This window comes from Eptesicus fuscus, chromosome 8 (genome assembly GCF_027574615.1).
Source record: "Eptesicus fuscus isolate TK198812 chromosome 8, DD_ASM_mEF_20220401, whole genome shotgun sequence".
In the NCBI taxonomy this organism is placed as follows: Eukaryota; Metazoa; Chordata; class Mammalia; order Chiroptera; family Vespertilionidae; genus Eptesicus; species Eptesicus fuscus.
In genome coordinates, this window is record NC_072480.1 from 31,857,271 (window position 1) to 31,866,605 (window position 9,335).

Sequence of the window (9,335 nt, forward strand, 5' to 3'; positions counted from 1 at the left end):
CATCATGTTTTTCATCCAGATACAACATTGTCTTTTCAAAATTGCTAACATTCTTGGGACAATACTGGTACATAATCCTCAAATACATGGATATTTCCAATGTTTGAAACACTACCCTGCTAATAGTCATGACCTTCAAAAATTCAGTTTAGGTTTGATGAACTTACTATAAAGAAAAAGGAACCCTCGTGCACTGCTGGTGGGAATGCAGACTGGTGAAGCCACTGTGGAGAACAGTATGGCGTTTCCTCAAAATCCTAAAAATGGAACTCCCATTTGACCCATTGTTCCCACTTCTAGGAATATATACCAAGAAACTATATACACCAATCAGAAAGGATATATGGTATGTTCCTTCCTATGTTCATATCAGCACAATTTACCATAGCTAAGATTTCAAAACAGCCTAAGTGCCCATCAGCAGATGAGTGGGTTAAAAAAAGGTGGTACATCTACACATTGGAATACTACGCTGCTGTATAAAGGAAGGAACTCCTACCATTTGCAATAGCATGGATGGACATGGAGAGCATTATGCTAAGTGAAATATGGCAGTCAGAGAAAGATAAATATTACATGATCTCACTCATCTGTGGAATATAATGAACAACATAAACTGATGAATAAAAACAGATCCAGAGACAGAGAAACATCTATCAGACCGTCAAACCTCAGAGGGAAGGTAGGGGAAGGTGGGGGTAAGGGGAAGAGATCAACCAAAGACTTGTATGTATGCATATAAGCCTAACCAATGGACACAGACACCGGGGGGGGGGGGGGGTGATTGCATGAGTGGGGTGTGGGGGGGGTAATAGGGGGATATAGACACATATGTAATACCTTAATCAATAGAGATAGAAAAAAACAAAAAATGAAGAGATGCTCCCCTTTTCTGTCTGTGGGTTCATATTAAATTCTCAACTATATTTCTTTCAAGGCTATAACATCTCCCATAGTTGATTCTTTCACTGCTGAATGATTATAATCAGCAGATAACTGAAACTGTTGTTTGCTCTTGAAGGATTCATTTCTTAAGCAAGAATGCATCGTTTGAGGCAAGTTTTATAAATGAATAACGTGCTAGTTATCAATAACAATGAAATTCTTAAGTAGCATGCCTGATAAATAGAGTCTTGATTATGAGAAACATAATATCCTAATTTTTTACAGCCTACTGAGAAAATGATTATTAGATGTGGTGAAAATCCCTACCAAGTACACAGCCAGAGCCATGAAAATCTATATTCCAGCAGTGAATACGTTCCATTTAATATTTCCCTCCCCTCCATTTCCCTTAATCAAAAGGAGAAACACTTTTAAAAGCCATCCACAATCTGTGTGAAACTTCCCAAGGAAAGTTTATTGAATTGTTTTCTGTTCAGCTGCTCTCAGAAAACCATGGGCACCTACTCCCAGTTGTAGTAACATCATAATGACATTTCGTGCCCTTCTTGATGTCTTGGTTTGTACGTCTCCAACCTTCTTGTGAAAAAAAAAGAAAACTCTAATAATTGGCAAATGGCAAAAGGGAGACTCAATTAACTCAGATTATTAGCAGAGACATGCTACATCTGGTCATGGCTGAGTCTGTTTGTCCGGAAATATCTATCAAATAAAGGATTAAAATCAAGACCCAGCAGATGTGCATCTCTCCACATATGACCCTGTTTCTCTAACGTATAAAAATGCATTTAGTTTCATCCGAGAATTTTTCCCATTAATTATACTACTTAAAGTCAAATTTTGGAAAAGGGAAAATAACCTGTAAAAAGACAGCTGTACATGTTTATTTAAGTTTTCCCTCTTGACTCTTGCCTCTGTGGCATTAGAATGAAGTAGAATGAGAAACAATCTGTGTTCTTGCCTTTTGCTCACGGCCCTGAAGGAAAGCCTGCTGGGATTGGCTGCAGATGGTTTCATTGCGAGAGAAGGATGTGCCTGCTTCTTGGCCGCCTGCTCTGTATGCATGATCAAGCCCCAGTCAATGCTTCATGTGCCTCATTAACTGTGGGACAGGAAGAAGTATGATGCTCCCAAAATACATGCCCTTTTTCTAGCTAAGGCCACAATTATGAAAAGCAAACACTTAAAAATTAGAAGTACGGTTAAAAAATATATTTTACTACCAAACTCGGTTCCCTTTATAAACTTGACAGTGAATAGCTGACAAACTGTAATTAAAGAGGCACATTCACTCACAACTGACTTGTTTACTTCAAAGTGGATAATACTGGAAGGAAAAGTGAATCATAATTTCTTAGGATCCTGAGCATGAAATACATAAGATACTGCGAGCACATGATGATAAGTCAGAAAGAACAATTATACGAGGGAACCAGGGAGTTCAATTTTCTTAAAGCTTCTATTTGCCCATGGCAATTGTGGCATTCGGATGTTTACTAAGTATGATTTCTGCCACTGCCAGGGACAGACACAATTTTAAATCTGCTTAGAGTTTCTCAATGCAATTAAAACCTTTCTAAATGATTTCAATGAAAATAATTAACATTAAACTCTCAGTACAACTAGATACTTTACATTTATATATAATTTTGTATTTCTAACAATATTGCAAAGTAGTTGTAATCGTCTCATTTGATAGGCAAAGCTAAAAGATGTTAAGGGCCTTGCTTAAGATTCTTGGGGGGAAAAAAATGGGGTTGGGTGAGCCAAGGCCAATGAAAATCATGAGCCTCCTCTGCTTCAGCACAGGCTACCAGAGGGCGGTGATGAAAGCAAACAAGAGTAACCAGATGATTCCTAAACAATGCACTCTCCCACTTTGTAGTAAAATTTTAATTAGAGTATTTTAACAATTTGCTCAAGTAGTAAGCCAAGAGCGGGGGGGGGGGGGGGGGGAGGTTCTTAGCATTAGGGATTAGACACTTTGTTGTTTGATGAAGTAATGCGCATGTGTTTTTATTATTTTTATTGATTTTTAATCAAAAGACTGTGATGATTATAATACAAAATAAAACAGATGAGCTAAATGGATTGCAGTAGTGTACAACCCAGCCCAATCCCCAGAGGCAACTACCCTTAACTCATTCTCATGGTGTAGTTCCCTTCATCTATTTAATTATGTTTGTTAAATTTAACTACTGATTTATTGAGATAATCTCTATTGACTTCCTACTAAAAAGCATGATACTTTATATAACATAAATCTCTCTTCTGCTTCCTCCCAAATGTCAATAGCGATGTTATAATCTCTTCTGCTGTAACCTATGTTTCTACCACATTAATTGCTTCATCTGATATTGGTGCATAGGTGAATAATGTTAGTATTAATATAGAACTTGTTCACACTTACTTTACCCCCAGAAAAGGAGAAACAGAATAGCAGGACTAGAAATATAACTTCAGAGACAAAAAAAACAACAACAAAAACACTTCGTTTTCCACTATACAAGGAATAAACCCTTTGGGCTCTATTTTACAAAAAAATAATTTTGAACACCTGCAGGTAGAACTCTCCCAGCTTCCTCAAATCTTGGCAGGTTGTTCTTGTCTTGTCTAAAATTCCACCTCCATCTTCAAGTGCCCTCACCATGAACTAGGTATTACCTAAATCTATTGGTTTTGTATATTTTTAATATCCCCTGAGGAAGCCTGGGTTATCTCCCAAGGTATGAAAATTGTTTTTGGTCAGTATTCAGTTTAGAAATTTTCATGACTTTGATTTCCTTTTTACTATTTCCCCCCTGTACATCTTGTCATTTTTAAAGAGTGACATCTTGCAGAACAAAAGTTTTTCCTTTTTTTAGGAACACATATGGTCAGGCATAAGCCCTGCCTTTTTTTAGTTATGTTTTGTTTGACTTTGTAAACCTGATATTATATACAAGTCTCTCTTTTCCATTCCAACAAATGCCCCCAATGTTATCTAATTCCTTCTTCCCTTGTCATTTGAGTATTTAGCTCCCCTTCCCATACTTTTTCAAACTTTTCTACTTCTTTTATTTTATTTTGCTTAAGTTTTGCCTTTCTCTCTATATAACTTAATTGTATTTACTTCTCCATTTCTGCCTATAAAGAGGTCCTAACTTTTGAAAATATTAATGGATTTGCATTATTATTGAACCACCGTTTGCTGCATCCCATGTTTAGGCTGTGATTTTATGTCCTTCTTTCTGTTCCAAAATCATGACTACTTTACCACCAAAATGAGAATGTTTTCTGGTGTAAAGGTCAAATGTATTCTCCTTTTTATATTCTACACATTCCTCAAGTCATGACTGTTTATGGATTTTCTTGTATTTTCAACATATATTGTTTTAGTTTTAGTTTTGTTTTCCTTATGTTTTTTGAAAGTATATATATTTTCTCTAATATTCAAACATTTTTCTCCTTTAAGGAGGGTTATTCTAATATTTTATTAGCCATTTTTTGGAATCCTTTTTGTTGTTGTTGTTGTTATTGAAGACATTCATCTGGCATCCCATTTGCCGCCTCTCCTCATTTGGGCTGATTTCTTGACTTATATTTCTCTCTCTCTCTCTCTCTCTCTCTCTCTCTCTCTCTCTCTCTCTCAGGCTCTATTATCAACCATAGAATCTTGTCTATTATACATATTGCTATTTTTTATACAGCATATTCTGTGAGCAGCCAATCTTGTGAGTCTTTATATGTTTTTCCATTGCTTTTATATATTTTTAAAATTTTACTTGATATATTGTTCTCTCATTTTACAAGTATTTGCTCTTAAAATTGTGATACCTTGTTCCACCAATACAGCTTTCCCCTTCTACAGCTCTGTGGATATGTTTCAGTCCTCAAATTATTTGTCTCCCTATCAGAATGTGACACTGATTAAAAAAGTTTCCTTATCGAAACACTATCTTCTGTCTGTGTCCACGAGACAACATTTTCCTAGATTTCCTCATAGTCATCTGCCAATTTCATCTATATCTGCTTTGTGACTCTGGTACTTGGTTACCTGCTATGCTTCAATGTCTGTTCCACTGATAACTAGCCCACATTTTGGTCCTTCCTAATGGCCAAGATAATCTCTCCACACCCAAAGATATAATTATCATCTGTCTATATAATAATGACAGTCAAATTTTTAGCTTCAACACAGGTCTGAGCTCTCGACTCACATTTCTTTGCTTATGCTATATCTCTTCTTGGACATATCAAAATAATCTCATCCTCTACATGCCTAAAACTTGAAATACATTTGTACACAGACACACACACACAAAGGCACTCACTATATCACCCACAGTCTCCCGTATTCAGGATATTTTGTCTTAGAGAATGATACTAATAAACATAGAATTTCTCAGTCCAAAAACTTAGAAAAAATTATTGACTCCTTCTGCTTCCTCACCTTCAATAGCTAACAAGGTCCTGTTAATTATACTTCAAAAATCTCACTCAAGTAATCCACATTTTTTTCTCACTTATACCACTCTGGTTTAAGCTATTATTATGTTTCCCTTGAACCATTATAATAACCACTGACTGATTTCCCTCTCTCTACTTTTTTCTTCATTTGATAACCAGAATTTACTTTGGAAAAATAATAAATACAATCATGTCAAATGATCAACTTACTATCTATAAATGGCTTCCTACCATTGTTAGGAAAAACAAACAAACAACTTAACAACTTCCCTACCATTGTTAGGAATAAAACAACTCCACCGTCCTGGTCCTCCAACATTCCCAGCCCAAACCTCAATTTCCCCAATTTCTCCAGTTTACAAGATCTTGGCTTTCTTTCTGTTCCTTGTTCACACCTAATTTCTTCCTAATAAGAAACCTTTTATACTTGCTTATCCATTTGTAAGAAATAAACTTTGCTCACATTTTATCTTTTATGAGAGTTCATGGTTCATTTCCTAGAGAGAAATTATCTTCTCTATTCCTTCTTCCCAGGCAAGGTTAGATTATTTTTTAATATAAACTAATAAAATATTTTATATTTTTATGTCAGTTAATTTATTTTTAATTATGAATGATTTCATTTTTAATTGTGAATGTACTGGTATGAATATATATATATATAATATATTATATATTATAATATATATATATATATTTTTTATTGATTCTAGAGAGGAAGGGAGAGGGAGAGAGAAAGAAACATCCATGATGAGAATCATGGATCGGCTGCCTCCTGCACGCCCCCTTACTGGGGATCGAGCCTGCAACCTGGGCATGTGCCCTGACTGGAATCGAACCTGGGACCCTTCAGTCTGCAGGCCGGCGCTCTACCCACTGAGCAACACCGGCCAGGGCTGGTATGAATATATTAATTGTCTGTCTCCTGTATTAGAATCTAAGATCTGTAAGAGCAGAAATTCATCTATTTTTGCTCATTGCATACATTTATCACATAACCTGAAAAACAAGAAACACCTAAAGTCTGTAAAGTTAGTTAATGAATGAGTAAATAGTAAACTAGAGACTGAGTCCAGGAATTCTGAAAGATGAGATTTTTAAGCCATTTTTACATTTATGTAAAGTTCAAAAACTATAGAGTATCTGAATAGTATTTTTTGTTCTTAAATAAACAAACATTTTCTCTATTCTTCTGTATTATTACTGAAACCCTGAAGAACAAAACTGTCCAATTTCTCCTTTGTTATTTTTTTTCTTAAAAGATTTTCCTATAGTGGACATTTGTTATCTTCAACTTTCTCTTGCAACATTCCTCCAAATTGTTGTCAGACAATTTCCCTTTCAAACATTATTAAAGTTACTAGCAACTATCTATAAAATATAGTACAGCCATTTTTTTTTTTTACTATTTGGACAAAAAGTAAAATATATAGCTTTTTTTTGCCTACAATAATATTTCCCATGTGAGACTGATATACCCAAGGGAGTTAGATGGTGATCCACTGGGTTCCAGAAATAAATTGTTAGAATTTTTATTTACATCAATTATAAATCTGACATACAAAATAAGCTGTAATAACATATATATATATATATATATATATATATATATATATATACACACACACACACACACACACACACACACATTTATATACATATATAATTTAATAAATTGATTGGGATGAATTTGGTCAACATGAACATCTAGGTTTCATGTGTGGGTTTTTATGTTACAAGATCTATATATTGCACTATGTGCCCACCACCCAAAGTTAAATCTCCTGTCACCTTATATTAAACCCCTTTCTTCCCCCACCCCCTTCCCTCTGGCAACTACCATACTGCTGTTTGTATTCATGAGTTTCTGTTTTATATCCCACATATGAGTGAAATCATATGGTTCTTAGTTTTTTCTGACTGACTTATTTCACTTAGCATAATGTTTTCAAGGTCTATATATGTTGTTGCAAATGGCACCATTTCATCCTTTCTTATGACTGAGTAGTATTCCATTGTGTACTACTGGATCTTCTTTATCCAGTCCTCTATCATAGGACACTTTGGTTGTTTCCATGTCTTGGCCACTGTGAATAATGCTGCAATGAATATAGGGGTGCATATGTCTTTGTGAATATATGATTTTGAGTTTTTCAGGTATATATCCAGGAGTGGAATTGCAGGGTCATATGGTAACTCTATTCTTACATTTTTGAGGAATCATCAGTGGTTGTACCAGTCTACATTCCCACCAGCAGTGAATGAGGGTTCCATTTTTTCCATTATCTCTCTAACACTTGTTGATAATGGCCACTTTAACAGATGTAAGGTGGTATCTCATTGTAGTTTTGATTTGCATTTCACTAATTGCCTGTGAGGTTGAACATCATTTCATATATCTATTAGCTGTTCATATGCATTCTTGGGAGAGGTATATTTTCAAGTCCTCTGCCCACTTTTTATTGGATTGTTAGTTTGGTGTTGCGTTTTTCAAGTTCATTATATATTTTAGAAATTAGACCTGTGTTGGAGCTACTATAACAAATATCATAGTCCATCTGGTTGGCTGCCACTTTGTTGTGTTGTCAGTTTCTTTGGTTGTGCAGAAGCATTTTAGTTTGATATAGTCCCATTCTTTTTTTTTTTTTTTTTTTTTTTTGTCTTTACCTCCCTCGCCTTTGGGGTCAAGTTCATAAAATGTTCTCTACCACCCAAGTCCATAAGTTTGGTATCTATATTTCTTCTATGTAACATTGTTTCTGGTCTTCTATTTAGGTCTTTGATCCACTTTGAATTAATTTTTGTACATGGGGACAAACTAATCCATTTTCATTCTTTTGCATGTGGCTTTCCAGTTTTCCCAGCATCATTTATTGAAGAGACTATCTTTACTCCAATGTACATTCCTTTGTCGAAAATTATCTGTCCATATACATATTGTTTTATAGCTGTTCCATTGATCTGTGTGTCTATTTATCTGCAAATACCATGCTATTTTGATTATCACAGCTCTGTAGTATAATTTGAAGTCAGGTAGTGTGATATCTCCAGATTCTTTCTTTTTTACTGACTTTAGAGAAGAGGAAGGAAGAGGGAAAGAGAGAAACATCAGTGTGAGAGAGTAACATCAATCAGTTGCTTCCTGTACATGCCAGCATAGATTGAACTGGCAACATGGGTATGTGCCCTGACTGGGAATCAAATCCCCAATCCTTTGGGATGATACTCCAACAAACTCAGCCACATCAGCCAGGAATTATGGGCATCCACTGTTAATATTCTAATGCCTATCATAAATACATCTTTTTTCCAAATAGTGTCATGATATGAATGAAATGACTTGTCTCTCTAAGGTATCATAAACATTCTCTCATAACATTCAATATTTTGAAAGCTATAATTCATACTATTATATGAATAGTCTATTTATACTTATGAAACTACATGTAAATATTTAACTGCACCATATTTTATAGTTGGCTCATTTAAAAACTATTTATTATTAAAGACTACTGCTAGCTATTAAATATTACACAAGTGTAATCACTGCCATTTTAGAGATAAGGTGCTGGAAAGCAATCACTGTTTCACTAATAGAGAAATGTGGACAGGAAGCCAGGAAGGCTGGTCAACAACCTTAATTGCTCTAACCACTCACTGTTTAGTTGAGACATTGTTAGCTGAAGCAGCCTCCACCTCTGTTTGTCTTGTGTATATTTCTGTTATTTCCTGCCTAAGGTGTTTTCCCCAAAGCCTCAATAAAAGGGATAGCAGGGCCAGAGCAGAGTGTACTTCTCCCACTAGAGTTGGACTACCGCCTGGCCCCCCATATCGCCAAATTAAATTTCTTCTAGTCTCTTTTCATTTGTGTGCGGTCCTTCTCCAGAACCGGAGCCTTGAACCGGAACCCTGAACCACACGGGACGTGGAAAGGGGATCCCTCAATAAGGTAATTAAGACACACAATTTAAACAACTCAATAA